The sequence below is a fragment of the Pteropus medius genome, unplaced genomic scaffold (genome assembly GCF_902729225.1).
Source record: "Pteropus medius unplaced genomic scaffold, Ma_sr-lr_union100, whole genome shotgun sequence".
NCBI lineage: Eukaryota > Metazoa > Chordata > Mammalia > Chiroptera > Pteropodidae > Pteropus > Pteropus medius.
The window spans coordinates 11,086,874-11,108,227 of record NW_024354911.1 but is presented as its reverse complement, the minus strand read 5'-3'; the positions used below and the strand labels follow the sequence as shown (position 1 = coordinate 11,108,227).

Genomic DNA, 21,354 nt, shown 5'->3' with positions numbered 1-21,354 from the left:
AAGAATTTGAGAATACAGCTTTAAAATAGTACTGTACATTGAATATATGCAAGTGACAAAATAAGGTTGATTTTAATGGGAGAAAATTCTGTGAATTCCTATGTTCATATTCAGCTTCACTCTGTAAAGGGTCAGTGTTCATGCATGGGTATACATGAGATATCCCTTTAAGTCTATCTTGCTATTCTCCAATGTTTTCCATTTGAAAACCACTGATACAAAGAAACATGGACTTCATTACCAGATGCAAACATTGCAATCTGCATGAAGAAAATTGTATTACAAGCTAAATATTACCCATTTGTATTTGCAGCCCAGTTACAGTCCACTAAATTCTAAGTACTTTTTTTTCCAGGCAAAGCTATATTGCATTTCAACTCTCTTGTTAGAAACCAATGCTAGGAACTGACAAGATAATAGGATGGAGAAAGTTTTCAGATCTCATTTACAGGAGATGGGAGAAGGGTCAGTTTCCTGGGTAATGAAGCATTGTCTGGTTGCCCCTAAATCACTCCAAACTCTGCCTGGTACCCAGAGGCTTAGAAAGCATCGCATTATCACCATCCTTCAGAGAATTATTCTAACACCTTAATAAAGAAAAGTCATAATAAATGACCTGAGAATTAGGAGACACAAATGTCAAACTTCAAATTGTGATTTTAAAAAAATAATCTACCATCCTCTTTGTAAGAGAGAAATACTTGCAATATATAGAAACAACTTTTAATTTATATCTAACACCATATCTTTTTGTCTAATTTGTTCTTTTTCAAACTAATGTGTCAACTTGTTGCTAACAAAAACACAGAGGAAAATAAAGGTGCACTGTTCCTTCCCTCATTCCAATTCTTCTTTCATAGCTCTATTCTTCAGTATGTAGATATCTTCTCTTTACCCTTATCTTTTAAAACAGTGTCTGATCCTGTGAGTTATGTGTTCGGCTCCCCTGGGAATTTAGGGAACATAATGTTGAGGATTAATAAAAAAGAATGTAGTCCATAATATCTATATTTAAATTTAAGCATCATATAGCTATCTTTAGTCCTGTATGTGGTTCAGTTAAGCTCCCACAGAGGGCCCTGCCATTTTGAAAGACAGAGGCATTTAGAGAGCTCTCAAGATTTCTGGAATGACAATTATATACTATGATGGGCACCTAGACAAGCGACTTGCTTCTCAGGCTCACAAGCATCCACAAATATAAGGAGAAACAATATCTATGCAAATATCACAATATTCCAGAGAGAACGACACAATAAAAAAACATATGAATTAGTCCAGAAATTTCCATGCCACAAAAATTCCTACAGGTCCAAAAGTCTTTACCCAGCCCCTCTAAACCTTTATATTTATAAAGCATTGAAAATCAGAAGTCTTAATAAATACTATATGAACTGTCATTGTGGGCCATGTTTTACATGTTATTAAATTTCTGACTTGTGTGATCTTGATTTACTTGAAACCTGATCTGTGAGCCTAGGCTAATTTATAGTGACTAATTCATCATTCATGTCCTTATTGATTCTGAAAAGCTACCCCAACCTTCCTGATAGTTTTCTTCACACCAGCTCTCATGAATTTCTCTATTCATGCAAACATTCCTTTGGATTTCTTTACAGATTTGCGTGCATGACAGAGGAAAGAAATGATTTTATTTTATTATGTTGAATATTTTCAATTAAATTTATTGGGGTGACTGGTAAATAAAATTATATAGGTTGCAAGTGTATAATTCAATAACACATCATATGTATATTGCATTGTGTGTTCATCACCCAAAGTTAAATTTCCTTCCATCACCATATATTTGACCCCTTTACCCTAATCTACCTCTCCCCTCCCCCTATTCCCTCTGGTTACCACTAAACTGTTATCCATGTCTAAGAATCTCTGTTTCTTTGTCAGCTTTGTTTTTTGCTTTCAGTTTTATATCCCACATGTAAGTGAAAGCATATGGTTCTCAACTTTTTCTGTCTGACTTATTTCACTTAGCATGAAAATCTCAAGATCCATCCATGTTGCTGCAAATGGCAGTATTTCATCTTTTCTTATGGCTAAGTAATATTCCACTGTATATATGTAGCACATCTTCTTTATTCAATCATCTACCAAAGGACACTTCAGTTATTTCCATGTCTTGGCCATCATGAATAATGCTGCTCTGAACATCAGGTTGCATATATCTTTACAGGTAAATTTTTCAAAACGTTGGGGTAAAAACCCAGAGGAGGGATTGCTAGGTCATATGATAATTCTATTCTTATTTTTTGAGAAACCTCCATACTGTTTTCCATAGTGGCTGTACTAATTTGCAGTCTCATCAGCAGAGTATGAGGGTTCCTTTTTCTCCCACAACCTCTCTAACATTTGTTATTACTTGTCCAGTTGATGATAGCCATTCTAATAGGTGTGATGTAGTATCTCATTGTGGTTTTGATTTGTGTTCCCCTAATAGCTAGTGAAATTGAGCACCTTCAAATATGTCTGTCGGCCACTTGTATGTCTTCTCAGAAGAGTCTGTTCAGATCCTCTGCCCAGTTTTTTAATTTAATTTGTTTTATTACTGTTGAGTTGTATAAGTTCTCTGTATATTTTGGATATTAGGCTCTTATCAGAGGCATTGTTTGCAAATATCTTTTCCCATTCAGTTTGTTGCCTCTTTGCCTTGCTGATGGTTTTTTGTTCTGTGCAGAAGCTTTTTAGTTTGATACAGCCCCATTCATTATTTTTGCTTTTACTTCCCATACCTTTGAGGTCAAATTCATAAAATCCTCTTTAAGTCCAAGGTCCTTGATTTTAGTTCCTATGTTTTCTTCTATACAATTTATTGTTTCAGGTTTTATATTCAGGTCTTTGATCCATTTTGAGTTAATTTTTGTATATGCTGACAGCAGTCTCGTTTTATTTTTATTTTTATTTTTATTTTTTGCATGTGGCTTTCCAGTTTTCCCAGAATCATTTATTGAAGAGGCTTTCCTTTCCCCAGTGAATGTTTTTTGGCTCCTTTGTCAAAAATTATTTGCCTATATATACAGGGGTTTATCTCTGGGCTCTCGATTCTGTTCCATTGGTCTGTGTGTCTGTTTTTCTGCCAATATCATGCTATTTTGATTATTGTCACTTTGTAGAATAATTTGAAGTCAGGCAGAGTGATACTTCCAGCCTTGTTCTTCAGGATTGCTTTGGTTACTCATAGTATTTTGTGCTTGCATACAAATCTAATGATTTTTTGTTCTGTGTCTTTAAAAAATGCCATTGGGATTTTGATGGGGATTGCATTAAATCTGTATATTGCTTTCGGTAATAAGGTCATTTTAACAATGTTGACTCTTCCAATCCATGAACATGAAATATCTTTTCATTTCTTTGTGTCTTCTTCAATTTTTTTTTTTAAAAACGTCTCAGAGATTTCAGTGTATAGGTCCTTCACGCTTTGTTAAATTTATTCCTAAGTACTTTATCATTTTTGTTGCAATTGAAAAAGGATTTTTTTTCATATCTTTTTCTGAAAATTTATTGTTAGCGTATAGGAATGCTACGGATTTTTGTATATTGATTTTGTATCCTAAAACTTTACTGTATTTGTTTATTGTTTCTAATAGTTTTTTAATGGAGACTTTAGGTTTTCCCTAAATATAAAAAATTATTTTATCTGCAAAAAGTGACAATTTGACTTCTTCATTCTCAATTTGTATGCCTTTCATTTCTTTCTCTTGCCTGATTGCTCTAGCTAGGACCTCCAACACTTTATTGGATAACAGTGGTAATAGGGGACAGCTTTGTCTTATTCCTGATCTTAGCGGATAGGTTTTAATTTTTCACTATTAAGTATGATGTTAGCTGAGGGTGTATCGTATACGGCTTTTAGTATTTTGAAGTACTTCCTTTATATACCCATTTTATCAATTGTTTTAGTCATAAATGAATGCTATATCTTTTCAAATGCTTTTTCTGCATCTATTGATAGGATCATATGGGTTTTTTAATTTTTTATTTTGTTTATGTGGTATATCGCATGAATCAATTTAAGTATGTTAAACCATCTCTGTTTTTAAGAGAGACCAAAGTAACATTTGCCCGGCCATGATAGAGTGGGGAAAAAGATTCACATATATGCACGCATGCCTGTGAGGTCTCATATGCTAAGGTATGTAGCATACAAGAGAGAATATTAACTTTCTTTTCTTTCTTAAGAGAAAGACTTTAGTGAGCCTGACTTGAATTTAACTCTTTAGTTCCATTTGTACTTTACAATTTAATGGAAATATTGGCATTATTATTACTAGTGGAACCACTAAAATACTGTCATAAGCTTTGTAATATTTCCATGGTTGCTGTTTCTCATTTGTAATATCCCCTTTTTATTGCTACATATTTATCAGCATGAAAATTCTTAAAATAAAAAAACTTGTTTCCTGTGTTCTGGCAAAGTAGAAAAGTAAAGAGGGAGTAAGACCTGCTCCTGGTATTCAAAGTTATAAGAGAAAGAAAAAGGAGATATGCAGAGCCTGCCTGGTCAGGAGGAGCCGGGCTTGGCCAGAGGAGGGACTCTGGGACTAAAACATGAAGGTCTATGAGATGTTCTACAGTAACTGGGTTCCCTCTATATTCACAACATTCTTCTCACAGTTATCTCAGACACAGAAGCACTGACCAGCAGGTTCTCCAGAGAAGAAAGCAGTAATGAAGATATTCTTAAGATGGAGAGAAGCAACTTAATGTGCCCCTCGCACACTAGCAGACTGGTTTTGTTTTGCTTGTTCGTTTTTTTGTTTTTGTTTTTGTTTTTTGTTTGATCTTGTTTGTTGATATACTTTGGTTACATTCGGATTTGGGATTTGGGTTTGGATTTGGTTTGATTTGGTTAGCGTGGCAGTTTTAATTCTATTCTTTCACTTCTAATGTGCAAACCAGTTCACAGGTTTGTTCCCAACTTTCCTGCTGTCTAATTTTTTATATTCTCTCTTATTTACCCATTTTCTCTACCAGTTCTCAAAATCTATAATGATGATAAATACATCTTATATTTATATGGCATTTAGTATATAAGTACTTACACATGTCATCATTTAAACCTTATGATAACCTTATGCAATATATATTATTGTCACCATTTTACAAATAAAGAAAATAAGATTAAAATCAAATACTTTCTTTCCAGTTCTGTAACATCTGACATTATTAGGCACTTGTAAAGAGCAAAGCTTTGTGCTAGGCACTATATCTGCACTCTCAATTCTCACAACATCCCAGAGAAGTAGGCATTATCAATTCCACTTAAGTTACAGATGAGAATACACATGCTCTAGCAAGATTAGGTAACTTGCCCAGTATCACAAAGTTAGTAACTGGTATAGCCAAAATTTTCCTGAGGTTACAAAACCACTAAACAGCAGAGCCAACACTAGAATCCAGGTTTTCTGATTCTGAATCAGGGGTAAATCTATTACTGTTCTTTTATTTCTACTTCAAGCTCTGTATCAAGGCTCTGTATCTTTTGTTAAAACATTCTAAAATAAAGGTATGGAAGACATTAAAATAAAAAGAAATATTTTCTCTAGTGGTTATGCTTACCACACTAGAGCACAAAGAGTTAAAAGACCCCACCGAAGCTGATTCATCCCATAGTTTATCTAGTGTTATAAAAATGAAAGACTCCTACAGTTTCCTGGCTTTGCTGTCTTAGAGATGAAATGCCCTCAGGGTTCATAAATAGGTTTTGTTCTTTTGGAGTGCTCGATATTCCAAAGTGGTTTTTTTTATCTCTAAAATATTAAGTAAACAGTGCAAAGTACTTAAATGGGCTCTGGGGTTACCTCTCGTTTGATTCTGGCCCTTCAGCAAAGCTATTGAAATATAGATCTGGAGAACTCATCAAAAGAAAACCAAATTCACAGCTTTCTTTAAATATTTTATAGCCTAATGTTTTAGTGTTTCACCTGCCTGCTGCCTCTGCTGGTTTATGAGCAGCTGTCACTAGCACATGGATTGTGTTGCCCGCATGGACCCCGCATCCACAAAAGCAAGACCCAACAGCAGGAGACTGGCCAAAGAGAGGCAGGCTTGGCACCTGCCTGCTGCAGCCATCTTTTCTTTTTTGACTTCCCCTCAGTAGGGAAACACATCAGGAGCTGCTTGAGATAAACAATAATTTGCCAGGTTTTCATCATCCCCTCTAGCAGCAGCATCCACAAGGAGCACTTAACACTGCATGGAGAAAATGGTTCCCAGCCACCAACTTCCTCCCTGGAAGCAACCAACCATTTCACAAATGGGGACCTGGAGAGTAGCAGGGACGACTCAGCTCAGACTCATCCTTGCTGCTGGGAAGAACAAAAACAGCCACTTGAACACTTAGTTTGCCATCAGTATGTGGCAGTAGCATCATCATCCATACACGAAGGCTTTTTAATAGCAATTCTAAGTGAAACTCCAACACATTCCTCACCCACCTGAACTTCTGGAGTTCAAGAGCAAAATCAGTCAGGAGATTTATTTTTAAGACATGTCCTACACTCAATAAAGGAAAAAGCAACTAAAAAGCATTTCGAAAACTAGCAGGCGCATTAGCAGGTACACATGCCCTCCCTGCACACACACACACACACACACACACACACACACACACACACACGTTACGATTGTTTTCCCAGATCCCAGCAATAGCTAACATCAATGTAAGCCCCTAAAATAGGTTTTTACGGTAGTTCAGAGAATCTGAACTCCACATCTCTTTCTGCTTTTCCAAAGATCTGAGCTACTATAACACAGGTAAGGGAGAGAAAACGCAGAGACCTCATATCCACAGCCATTTCTCCTCTTCTCTGAAACCAATATGTGCTCTAAAGGGTTCCCAGTTAGCCTAGAAACAGGTGAGACTTGGATCCATCTGTCATGTGGAATTGCGTCACAGACCCTGGTATCTCTTTACCTCTACTGATTTACATGAAGGAATGGGAGCCTCAAAGGCAAATAATTCAAATATGGTCCAAGATTAGAGTCAGACATAAACGGCATGTCTGGCAAATAAAAGTGAGAAGATAGATAAGGGAAACTACGTGGAAGCACTGTAGAGTCCCTAGGAAAGAAATCATTCCAAGCGAAGAAGATATCTGGCATGATGAATAAGACTTATCAACAGCCTAAAGTTTAGAGGAAAGTGGCATTATAGCTACCTCAAAATAGCCATTGGAACTTGCCTGTACCAAGAAGAAAATGAGAGAAAATCAGCCTAGAGATCCAGCAGAGCACCATGGCCATCCAGGGCAGAGTGGATGATGTGGTACCCACTAGAGCAGTGACAGCGGTCATTGACCCGTAAGCATTTGTGAAACACCACCTAGAGACCCACTGAGAAGACTAGAGTCTGAAGAAACTCAAATTAGTGTTGGGGGTTATCCAGCCAGCAAAAATCTGGAACTGCATCTTAACAGTACCATATTTATACCTTCTGGATATTGCAGGTTATTGAAGCACAATTATTCAGACTGCAAATACTTATTTCTAAAAGGTTATAGCTACCCACTCTAGAAATATAATAGCTACGTGAATTCCCAGCATGAATTTCATATAGGAGCCTCCCTATATTTTTGCTGTTCTGAGTTCTTGTTGAATCCCCAACAATCCTTTCAGACAGTTAGTGTCTGAAGTATTGATGTATACAATACTATCTAAAGCCCAAGTTAATATTAACACAAATATCTCCTTAGGCTAACATGATTGACCCTTTTGGATCCTGTATTTGCAAATCTTGGCCTTTTACCTTAACTGCTAACTGAAATTTTCAAAAAACAATGAAAATTATAAAGAACACATAGTTTTGCTTTTAATGAAAATGTTTTCGAGCTTACTTTATTTCTTGATCAAGTCTTTTGAGATATGAAATCACAGAATTAATATACTCTGCAGCCCAAATATTTTGTCACTATGCCTTCCAAGTAGATAATAAAAGTAATTGGAAAAGGTTTCAAACTTATGTTAAGAAGGTGTACTCACCCCATATTTCTGTCCCCTTTACAAAAATAAAAAATAAAAAAACCCTTGAAAGAACAGCCTTCACTTCTTTTCTTCTCATTCTTTCCTGGATGTACTCCAATATGTTCTGTCTTACAAATTGTGTTGACAAATCCAATGTCAATTCTTAGTCCTTATTTTACTCAGCCTGTGAGTATCAATCGACACATTTGTTCACTCTTTTTCTGACTCCCAAATTTATTTGTCTGGTCTGGGCTTCTACCCTGAAGACCAGATTCATGTATTCAACTACCTATCTCACTTCTTCACTTGATAGCTAAAGCATTTCATACTTAACATGAACAAAACCAGTCTTCATTTCTTTCTCTTCCATCCTGTTCCCTCCCTCTCAGTTTTCCCCAATCTCAATAAATGTCAAAAATTTTGGAGTCTCCTTTGACTCTCTCTTTTTTTCATACCGCATTATCAAATCTATCAGCAAGTTCTATTTGCTTGACCCAAAATATGTCCAGAATCTGACCAATTCTTACCACTTCCATCACTGCTAACTTGGTCTAGGTTTCCATCAATCCTTATCTAGATAATTGAAATAGTCTCCTAATTGATCTTCCTGTTTCCACTCTCTTGTTTTCTAACAGTGTCTTTCCACACAGCAGTCACAATGCTTCTGTTACAATGCAGTCAGATCATGTCATTTCTCCACTCAAAATCTTTGCACAGCTTTCTATCTATCACAGTAAAATCCAAAGTTTTTATTACTATATCTACAAGGCCTGGCCTAATTTGGAGCTCACTATCTCTTTGATGTCATCTCCTACTACCCTCCTTTCTTTTGCTGTAGCCAGGCTGGCCTACTTACTGTTCCTCCAACACCCAAAATATGCTCCCATCTCAGAGCCTTTGCACTCACTGTTCCCACTACCTGGAGTTACCTTCTCTTTCCTACCCCTTACCTGGTTTTGCTTCTCCTTCAGAGCACTAGTGATCACCTGACATAATTATTTGCACTCTCCCCCCATTAGAATGTATACTCCATTAGAGCAAGGATATTATCTGCTTTCAATACTGATATATGTCCATCACCCAGAACATTATCTCACTCTCATATCATATTTCATCTCCTCTAAGATGTGTTTTTTAGAGATTTTCACATCTCTAAATTGGGGGTGCATCTTGTAGTTCATGTAACAGTGGTCTGTATTATCATTAACATCTTAGAAAAATGGCATTGGCATTCAAAACACATTTTGAATGAATAAATAAATCCCATTTATTATGTTTTTAGAAGTGTTGAGCTCAGGCTCTTCTGCAAAAGGCTACTGAATTATAATTTAGTATATAACTTAATCTAATGATTTTGAATGTTTATCTGATTTATATTGAAATAGGGGTTACAGAAAGAAAAAAAACTAGATTAAAAGTGTGAAGGAAAGGGAATTGTCAAATTGAAACAGCCTAGCGTAAGAAAGAGACAATACAAGCAAGAGAATCACCAGAACTTATTTAAAAACCTAAAGTAATTAATCAAACAAACTGACATGACTCACTAGTCCCTGAGGGAAACACTATATTAACATATAAAACAAAAATTATTCATAATGGTAACCTGAGACTTAGTTATCACAAAATGAATAAAATATTTTGTATGCTCAGTTCAAGCAGAAAAATAGTACATTTGTGTTAGGTTTCCTTCAAAAATGGTTAGAATAAAAATAATTAATTTGACTTTTAAAAGTGATAAAAGTTAATAATCTGGAACATTCATTTCAGTGGCACATTTATGATTCTCTCAGTGATGTCCATCAGTGCTCTCTGTTCATTCGAACCACATTTCACAATCCCATACTAGAAGAAAATCTGGGGTATTGCAGAGTTATAAAACCTTTTTACATAAATTCTAATGTAACATTTATTTTGACATATTCTCTGAATTGAAATGTGTTGGAACAAAACATCATTTTGCTATGCTTACATATTACATGTCTTTGTAAGTGAATAAAATGTATCTTTATCCACCTTGTGTGCTTCATGTAAGACAATGAAGGAAAAATATATTTTCATAATTTTCTAATTGGAATTCTCTCTTTCCACTCTTGTTTATACACCCTGTCATGTATATCTTCAGAAATTTATAAAAAGTTTTATCAACATAAGAAAATAAAGTGAAAGTCAAGTCAATAGAGAAATATATAGTTGTGAGAGGGAGGTAGGTTTTAGTTTGGGGCAAAGCTAAGATTATCTTATTGATTTCAGCTCCATATAAATGTAATTTATTAATGTGGGTTTGTGCTATTCACATAAAGTAGGCATATATTATCAACAAAGCTAATTTCCCACATCTCAGTTATTAAAATATTCATTCCTTGGTATCTGATCTCAAAATATATAATAAAAATAATTCATTCATCAAAATGGGAATGATTACTACTGTTATATCTTATTTTCGCTAAATCACATATTGTACAATAAAATATATTACTTCTTGAATAATAAAAAATATTGAAATGTTAACTTTATGTAAGATTTTTAATCCTTTCAACTTCAGTTTCTCAGTTGTTATGTAAGGATAGCAATTCCTAAAAGATTAATTATGACAAAATAATGTTTTAATGCCAGTAAAGAAATCTGAATGTCTATTACATAGAGTTTAATCCCTATTATTAGTATTATTAAATTTATTGTTGTTATTATTAATGAATTAGAAATAAAGACAAAGAATTTAACAAAATCTCCCCTTGGGCTGTTTCCATGAAGACTCTTGAGTGTGAACAGGGGTGGAAGGCTGACCCCTCACTTAAATAATGGAGAAATGAGAAAAAAGACTGTGGAGAATTCACTGCATTAGTTATTTATCCCCTTCTTGTACACCTACTTTGTAGAGCCCTATAACTTTGTAGTGATTTCCCACTCTGGGCAGGATGCTCTGTCCCACTCTGGCTTCTGAGCTTGACCAAGTGACTTGCTTTAGCCAATGGGATGTTAGCCAGCAGAAGCTTGAAAAAGCACTTACACATTTCCACTTATTTTATTTCTCTGCCTTTGCTACGAGCAAATACTCGGGCTAGCCTGCTGGAGGATGAGACAGAGAACAGACTGTCCCAGCTAAGAGGCCTTTATAGACCAGACAACAAGCCAACCAACACCCAAATATACATGAGATCTCAATCATGATTGGTTATTACATAAATTACCCTGGCCAAGACCAAAAGAACCACCCAGTTCACCTGAAATCTCAAAAGGTATATATTATTTTACATTGAGTTTTGGGTGTTTGCCACCCAGCATTATTGTGATAGTAGATAACTGGTATGGAAATTTATATTGGACTGAGTGGAAACAGTGAAAAGAATGATACTCCAGATCTTTGTTGGTGAAAAATATTAAAGTGATATGTAGTAAAACATTAAAAGTATCAAGGGCCTGGGTACTGGCTTCTAATGCAGTTAGGAATGAAGGACGATGTCCCACTCCAAGATCAGTCTTGGAAAATCAAAGGGATGAATCGAATGGTGGCAGCTTGAAAGAAGAAAGGAAACCAAGCAGAAATCCTGAGTATGTATCAAGTAGGAAAAGGAGAAGGGGGAAATTAGCCTGGCCCTGAAAAAGAATTGTAGGTTTGACAGAAGAAAGCCCCAAATTGTTCCCCAGTATTCATTCTGAAAGATTGTTCATGGATCATTCTAATTTTTCAGTCAGGCAAATACCATTATTTTTTTTTTTAGATGCTCTGTCTCTCATATTAGCCTCCTACTTTCATCATCAAAATCCTAAAGGCTTTCTTCCTTCTCACTTTACTATTGCAAAATAACCTCTTTTCTGGCCTGACCTGGGTCACTGTCCCATTTTGAAATCCACCATTAACGCTGCTACCAAATGTTTTTTAAAATAAGTTCAATTATATATCTTTGTTATCTAAAAATCTGTAATGACTAATTGCCTATTAAATTACTTATGCCTGGATCACCCTTTTATCTAAGATTCTCCACAGAATAGCTACAACCTTTCATTCCAGTATGGATTAATAGATGGAGGAACAGATGGATTGATAGATATAGACAGAAAGACAAATAGACAGATAGACAGACAGACAGGTTGACAGGCAGAGAGAGGTATACAGACAGACTGACTCAAATTAAATTGTTAGCCACCAGGACAAGTTGATTTTACCTCAGGGGTTAGAAATGTGACTTAGTCAGGGTAGCTTTATATACATATTTCTGAGTTCTGAGAAGCATCGAGATTGTAATTGAGTAATCTTAACCTTGACTTCACACTGAAATCACCTAGAGAAATTAATAAATACTGATACTTGGATTCTAGATTAATTGGTATGATAATCAGGATTTTTTAAGCTACCTTGGTGATTTTATTATAAGAACAATTATAACTGAACTATGCTAGAATATTTTTTTCTTCCTAGTCTTAATAAAGGTGCCTTGCCTTAACATACATCCACTTTTTATTGTACAATGCAGTGAGAGGTACTTATAAGTAAATTTCACTTATAAGTAAATTTCATTGTGTTGGTATCTATAGAACAGAAATGTGGACTGTGCACTCTATCTCTACTCTCTACTCTGAACTGGAATTATTTTGTAATGATGGCAAGAGAAAAAAATGAGAATTTTGCTGCCACTGGATGCAAACTGATGGAGTCCGTGCAATGAGAGTAGACTTCAAAGAAGCCAACTGATTGGGTGTCAAGTGACAACTGTCCCCACCTGTGTAAAAGTGGCTGACTTAGCACATCTAAGAGCTGCCTGCTCTGTACAGATAGACCATGTTTTGTTTTGTTTACCCCATCACTGCTACATATGCAAATTCAGACATCAACATAGCAGTTTAATTCCACTTGCAGACACATCTTAAAATAGGATCTTAGTGGTTTGAATGAAAATCCAAGGTTTCTGATTAGAAATAGTCACTTCTCAAAGGGCAAGCCTAACCATTCTTTTCTCCAGATGATGTCAACCCCCAGAGGGACAAATTCAAAGGATGAATGACTGTTATTAGAATATGTGGTTCTAGTTTGGGTTTTTCAGCTCACCCTTTTATTGTTCTCTCCAGTTCCCAGCTGGAATTGACACAAAAGCTTTTTGGAAGGAACTTGGATCATACCACCATAGTAAGAAGGACATTGCATGGTTGGTTAATCCCCTACCCCATGCCCTTAATGTGACCTTAAGAAGCTCAAGCTGCCGCTGTCTTGGCCAGCTCTTTTTTGAAGCAGTAAAAGGTGCCTGACTTTTGAGAGTTTGTTGTATCTTCTACATCAAATGAACAGCAGAAAAGATGACTTTTTCAACTACTCATACATGGTCTTTGATCTACATGATTACAACTACTTTGGTCCTAAGAGGTAGCCTCACTCTTTAACTTTTACGAAACCCTCTGTGCTAAAACTACCACCAAGTTTCCCAGGCGGCAGGACCAGGGATTCATTTAAGTGACGTCCCGTGTTACACTCTCAGCCTTCCTATATTTGAAAAGTGACTCATTCCTTCAACTCCCCCCGACCTCAAAGCAACTTTTTTGTCCCCAAGAACTTTCTCATCAATATTTAGAGCAGCCTCTTTTTCATCCTTTATCTAGTGTCTGGGAGCCAAACCCACAGGTCCAAAGTCCCCACAGCCACCTTGATGCAGGACAGGGCATATTTTCTCAAGTTGGGTGGGGGGAGACTCAAGCCCTACCCTGAGAAAGAAGAGGATTCTTGGTGCAATGTAAGGAAGCATTCAAACACTTTCCAAAGTTAGAGTCAAAAGGAAAGTGTATTAGAGAAAGGGTAACGCTCCATAGAAAGAATGTGGTCTCCTCTCGAGGCAGAGAGTTGGAGAGCCTAAGAGAAACTCAGAGGGACAATAGAGAGACAAGGACAGTGAGAGAGACAGAGTAAAGACCCTGAGAGGCGCGCAGAGTGTTTGGGTATCCAGTTTATACACCATTCTTTAGCATCATTGAGTTACAGTTTAAAGACTTTGTTTACTCATTTTCCTTTGATATGGACATACAGTGAGGAAGGATAAGAATATGTAGTATGAAAAGGTAAGAATATGAATATGAATATGTAGCATGAAAAGCCTGCTGGCAGTTCCTAGCCTTTAATCAATAGATTCCTATGATTTTAGCCATGGGGAATGAATGATTTTATTTTGTGTAGGGTGTCACTTCAAGACTCTGCTTTACCTGTTTTCCTTTCACTGTGTGGGGAAAGGGGTTGTTAGCAATCCCAGCAGAAACCTTCCTTTGTTCTCCAGGTTTCCTCTCGTCTGGCTGCAGGGCTGAGCAGCATATTGTAGTCTCTGAATATAGCTTAATTTAACATTTTAATTCACTTGCCTCCCCACTATGTTAACCTTATTAAGACTCCTAGGATCCTTCAGGGAACTAGGACTAAGTGCCTGACCCAACATCCCAGAGTTCATGAGGCAGATATGTAAATTCGCCTGCTCCTGCCTCTTACTGTACAAGCTTCTTTGTTAAAATTATACAACTAGTAGGTCAATTATTAGTGAATATTATCTTACACATATTTGCATTCAAAACCATTTTGATACTATGATACATTTAGTCTTCTTTGTTCTAAATATTTTACTCAAGTCTCCTTTCACCTTAACTTCCCTGATGCTAAAACACATTCATGGATTTTTTTTTTTTAATTTTTTGGGTATACTTTACAATACCCTCTAGAACAGTTTAGGCATTTTGCTATGTTGGGTAACATTAATAAATGGAAAAGAAAAAAAAAGCTTGACAACACAGTCCTGTATCGCTGTAATACAAATTTCGAGTTCAACCTACTCTAAAAATAAAAAAAAATCTGTGCAGTTTTTTACTAGAAAGCTCCAATGAAACATAAAACATTAACTGTAACTCTTTGTGCCCTTAGGCGTATGTAGCAGTCCTTCCCATAAAAATAGTGTAAGCCAATTCCTGCCTAACAGACTTCTGAATCATTCCCAATGAATGAGAACATCTCCCTGAAGGAGTCACTCAATGTACTCACTAGACAGCTCCTGTTGTTACACCTTGAAAAAGTATGGTCAGCTCAACTACTTTAGTGAAAATACTGTGAAAATACCTTTACTAATTACTGCTGAGTTGCAACCAGCATTAACTTCTACTTAGTATGTGCAACTATCTAAAAGTATCACTGTTAATGTCATAGTATCCTATAGCACTCCTCTGGTTATGTTATAGCCCATGGATTCACAGTTGTGAATAATCCAGCTCACTTTGCCAGATATAAAAACAGTTCCAGGGCACCCTTTTGTTGTAGCCACCAGCCCCCGAAAGACACACGGACCACCAGAACTCAGTGAGTTATAGGAAACTCACTCTTTATTCAGCCAGCTGGGTCTGCCAGGGGTACGCAGACCCCAAATTAAGCAGCTCCAAAATGTAGAGGTACAGGGTTTTTAAGCCCTAAATCCCATTCCTCATTCTGTCTTAAACACAAAGGTCTATTTTTCTCCTATTCACTACCTGTCAACCCACAGGCCGGGTGTGCAAGCAGGGGTACAGAAGCAGAAAGCTTATTGTTAGAATGTTATGTTCCTATGGGTGACAGCCTATGTTCTCATGGGTGATAGCCAAACAGTAATTTTCCAGCCAGCACCCTTTCTCAAAGCAGCAATTCTAGAAGGCCCATCGTTTCCTCTCTACTGTCTTCATAAAAACATAACTCATCAACAGCCTGGAAAAGGCAGCTCTATATACTTCATGCTCCACCATTTCTGTGTAAAGAAAGTAGAACCAGAAAGGGACCTCTGTTCCAAGCTAAGCCAATGAGATTCTCTCTCCAAGACATTTGAAATTGGGACCCAGAGAGTGAATCAGTCGACTATGGTCAGCAAGCAAAGCAACCTTGTGTGGAAGCAATGAGTCAGCAGAGAAGCCAGTATACAAAAAGAAAAAGCAGACTGTCTTGGTTATCTGTTACTGCATAACAAATTACCAAAAACTCAGTGCCTTGAAACAATAAACATTTATTATCTGTCAGGGAGCAGTATAGCTAGGTGGTCCTTGTTCAGAGTTTCTCATAACATAATCCAGCTGCCAGCTGGGACTGCAGGGATCTCAAGAACAGACTAGAGCTAAAGAATCTGTCTCCAAGCTCACTCATGCGGTTGGCAGGCTTCAACTCCTCCTGGAAGAAAGCTCTTAGGAAGGTTGGTTCCTTGCAACACCATGTGGACCTCATCATAGGTCTGCTGACTCTGTGGCAACTTGCTTCCCCTAGTATCAGTGATCCAAGAGAAGGAGAGAGAACATACATAAGATGAAAGCCAAAGTTGTTTTTCGAAATCTAATCTCAGAAGTGACAGCCTACCCCTTTTGCTATATTGTATGCCTCAGAAATGAAGCCCTCGGTCTAATCCATATACAATGGGAAGAGATTAAATAAGAGCATGAACACCAGGAGGGAGGGTCATTGAGAACCATCTTAGAGGCTGCCTACCACAGTCCCCCTGTGGCTCCTAATGTTCACATCTCTTTCACATGCAAAATTCTCTCATCCTCTCTCAAGGCCTCAAGAGTTTCATCCCATCATAGTATCAATTCAAAGTCTAGAATCCTGTCATCTAAAATAGGTCTAGGGCTGATGAGATTTCCCAGGTGTAGTTCCTGAAGTACAGCTCCTTAAATACAATTCCTCTTGATCTATAGACTTGTGAAATTAAAAAGACAAGTTATCTGTCTTCCTCCCCCACACGCACACACACACACACGCAACATACAATGGGGACAGGAATTGGAAAACTGCTATACACATTCCTGTGAAAAAGGGAAGAAGGATATGCAAAGGAGTCACTGGTTCATAACAGTTCTGAAATCCAGCTGGGCAAATGTCGAATGTTCTTCAATAGCATTTCAAGGCTGGGAATAATTTTCCCTAACTCTCAACTTTTCTTTCTCAGTTATTGTTTCTTCTCTCCTTGCCTTCCTTTTGCTATGAAAAGTAGCATGTGTTTACAGCTAAGCAGCTATCATATCCTCCTTCCCTCCAGTATAATTCTGGATTCCAAAGACCTTTCCTCTTTCCATAAGGTCTCTGACCCCTGAGTCCAAGCGAGTGATATTTCTGTATATGTAACTCTTTTAAGAACATTGTGGGTCTCCTGCCAAATATCTTGGAGTTCATGCCATTAGACAAAAGCCACACTCACAAATCTTGAAGTAAGTTCTCTCTCTTGAGCCTTGGCCAAGACAGCTGGGACACAATGCTCTAAGCTTCCTAGAAGCATTATTGTTTCATTGAGAGAATCTGTGAAGTACATCATTAATCTCTTTAAAAGGACCTTTGTAGGACTTAATAGTATCCTGGGGCATGATCTTTTATAGTCCTGATATCTTAACAAAGTTTTGAGTTATATCCTTTAGACCACTGTTTTCCAGGCATTGCCCTGGATTTGATCTTTGATCAAAAGCCATTTTTTGTATTTTGATACCAGTCACCACCTGAAAACAGAATCTTCAAAACTATCAAGTCTTGGCTCCTTTTTATTTAACATGCCTATCTCGATTTAATTCTTTCCTCCTCTGTTTTACTATAAGCAACAAGAAAAAATCAGGCAGCACCTTTCTTGGAAATCTGCTTAGCTAAATCATCCAGTTCATAAAGTACATTTTCTACTTTTCATATTACTACAAGCAACAATGTTGCTAAATTTTCTGCCACTACATAACAATTCCTCTTTCCTTCAATTTACTGCCAGCATTCACTCTCAGCTTAATAAAAGACCAAGAATCTTCTATTAACAGCTTCTTGAAGGCACTTTAGAATTTCACTAACACTTTTCTCAATTCTCATTTCAAAGCCTCTCCCACATTTCAAGTTTTCATCATGGCAGCACCCTACTTCTAGGCACCAAAATCTGAATTCATTATCCTTTGCTACTTAACTTAGCAGCTTAAAACAACAAACATTTATTATCTCGTTATTTCTGTGGGTCAGGAATTAGAGGCAGTTTGGCTAAGTAATTTTGTCTCAGAGCATCTCATGAGGTTACAGTCAAGTTGCAACCATCTCAAGACCCAATGACTCAACTGGAGATGAGATATCCACTTCTAAGTTCACATGATTACTGGCAGCCTTTAGTTTCTCAAAGGCTTTTAGAGTGAGGACCTCAGTTTCTGATAGATTCTGTTAGACTGAAGACCTTTGTTCTTCACCACACCATCTTGGTCTCTCCAAATAGCACTTTGCTTTCCTCAGCACAGGTGTTCTGAGAGAAGAAATATACACACCCAAGATTGAAGTCACCTGCGAAATATCTTGGAGTTCACACTATCTTTTTTTAACCTAACCTCAAAAGTGACATCCCATTACTTCCAACTTTTTTTTTTTTTCAATTATAGTTGACATATAATATCATATTAGTTTTAGGTATACAACATAGTGATTAGACATTTATATAACTTATGAAGTGATCACCCCAATACATCTAGTATCCATCTGACATCATACATCGTTATTACAATAGGATTAATTATATTCCCTGTGCTGTACTTTACATCCCCATGACTGCTTTTATAACCGGCAATTTGTACATCTTAATCCCTACTCCTTTTTTACCCTTTCGCCTACCCACCCTCCCATCTAACAACATTAATTTATTCTCTGTATCTATGAGTTTGTTCCTGTTCTGTTTGTTCATTTATTTTGTTTTTTTAGATTCCACATGTAAGTGAAATCATATGGCATTTTACTTTGTCTGACTTATTTCACTCAGCATAATATCCTCTTGGTCCATCCATGTTATCTCAAATAGCAAGATTTCACTTTTGTTTATGGCTGAATAATATTCCATTGTATATAAGTACCACTTTTTCTTTATCCCTTTGTCTATCATTGGGATGCTTAGGTTGCTTTATACCTTGCCTGTTGTAAATAATGCTACAATGAACATAGGGGTGCATATATCTTTTCAAATTAGTTTTGGATTTCTTTGGATTAATACCCAGAAGTGAAATCACTGAGTGAAAGAGTAGTTCTATTTTTAACTTTTTGAGGAACCTCCAGACTATTTTTCATAGTGGCTGCACCAATTTACAATCCCACCAACAGTGCACGAGGGTTCTCTTTTCTTCACAACCTCACCAACACTTGTTATTTGTTGATTTATTGATGATAGCCATTCTGAAAGACATGAGATGATATCTTATTGTGGTTTTAATTTGCATTTCCCTGATGAATAGTGATGTTAAGCATTTTTCCATATGTCTATTGGCCATATGTATGTCCTCCTTTGGAGAAATGTCTATTCAGGTCCTCTGCCCATTTTTTAATTGGATTGTTTGGGGATTTTTTGGTGTTAAGTTGGATGAGTTATTTATAAATTTTAGATATTAAACCCTTGTCAGATGTATCATAGGCAAATTTCTTCCATTCAGTAGGTTGTCTTTTCATTTTGTTGATGGTTTCCTTTGCTGGATGTAGTCCCATTTGTTTATTTTTTCCTTATTTCCCTTGCCCAAGGAGAAATATCCAATATATAAATATTGGATATATATATATACACACATACATACACACACACACACACACACACATAAAAATTGTTAAGAGCAATATCAAAGAGTTTACTGCTTATGTTTTCTTCTAGGAGTTTTATGATTTGGGGTCTTATATTTATGTCTTTAATCTATTTTGAGTTTATGTATTACTTTCATCTTTAAAAGTGGGCCAGTAAGTCCAGACCACACTCAAGGGGAGAAGATTACCTTAGGGCATGAATACCAGGTGGGGTGGTCATTAGAGATCATTTTAATAGCTTCCTACTCCAGAGGCTCCAAGATGAGAGATGAAGACCATGTAGCAACAGAAAGAAAGAAAGATCACCTGATAAATGTCCAGTCTCGTTAGGCCTGGCTATTTCTAATAGTTGTAATCTGCGAGATTTCTCTGACACTTAAAATAAATACATGTACTCTTAAGCAATCTGAATTGAGTTTCTGTTCCATACGACCAAATTATTCCTATAATTGGAACCCATTTTCTTGCAGAGTTTGTACTCCATTTTTGTTAGACTGAAAGCAAATAAATGCATTCCTCCATGGTCTAAACAAAACCCAGAATGTCTGAACTGACCCTGTGGATATTGAAGATCAGGCATGTTCTGTACTTGTTCTGCTGACCCTATCAGCAAAAAGCTCTGTGCCAGCACATTAAGGGCAGCACACTTATTTTAGAAGCTACACTTTTAATTTCTGTGATATGTAATGAGGCAGTCTCACTAGCCAGAATATTTTATTAGGTCGTAATGTGTTAAATGTGGTTTTATCAAAAACTGTCATTAGATAACTTCCCAATGAACTTCAGATGTAAGATGATCATATAACAAATTATCTATAGACTCCCTCTGAAACAGTGTTAAAAAAGATGGGCCAGCTCTGCAATATAAGCAATAATACCTTCATAATAATAATGTAATAATAATGATGAAAATAGCTAACATTTATTGAGCACACACATAAAGTTCTCTTATAATTCAAGATGGCTATACAAGAAATGCCCATTATGTTCTACTTATACACACACTCCCTTTTTAGAATACTCAACTTTAGAGTGAGAAAGAGAACTTTCATGTATAGATTACTAATTACTAATATCTGAAATATTAAATTTAATTTTCACAAATCTATAAGACAGCTATTATTATTATTCCCATTTCAAAGCAGAGGAAACTGAAGTTAAATAACATCGAGCAACAAATCCAAGGTGAAATAGCTTGCTTCCTGATAGTCATACCCCTTGGGTAGTTCCTTCTTACAGTACATAAGGAATGATCTGTGGGGTCAATCATTATGCCAAAAGTATGGTGTGTGACTTCTGATGCTATGTCATAAAAATCATTTAAGCTTCCACCTTGCTCTCTTGGATCACTCATTATGAGGGAAGCCTGATGCCGTACAGTGAAAACATGCAAGAAGTCATTAGAAGAGGGTCATGTGAGAGGTGGAGAGAGGCTGGAGGTTGAATCAATTGCCATCAGCCAATAATTTAATAAATCATGACTATGTAATAAAGCCTCCATAAAAAAAAATCAGGGTTCAGAGGGCTTCTAAGTTGGCAAACACATGGAGATTTGGGGAAAGCAGCACAACTGGAGAGCGCTTGGAGGCTCCAAGCCCCTTTCCACATACGATGCCTTATGTATCTCTTTTATCTGGCTATTCCTTGATTAAATACTTTTACAATAAGCCAGTGATCTAGTAAGTAACGTGTTTCTCTGAGTTCAAATTAATTGAACCCAAGAGGAGGTTGTGGGAACCTCTGATTTACAGCCAGTTGGTGAGAAGTGCAGGTGACAACCTGGACTTGCAATTGGCATTCTGAGTTTGAAGGGAGTTGTTGGATCCTTTGATCGATCTACA

At 36.7% G+C, this 21,354-nt stretch overlaps 1 pseudogene; it reads right to left on the bottom strand.

Annotated features, from left to right (window-relative positions):
- The window catches only part of LOC120597840 (importin subunit alpha-1-like), a 148,330-nt pseudogene that overhangs the window by 3,488 nt on the left and 123,488 nt on the right, over positions 1-21,354 (bottom strand).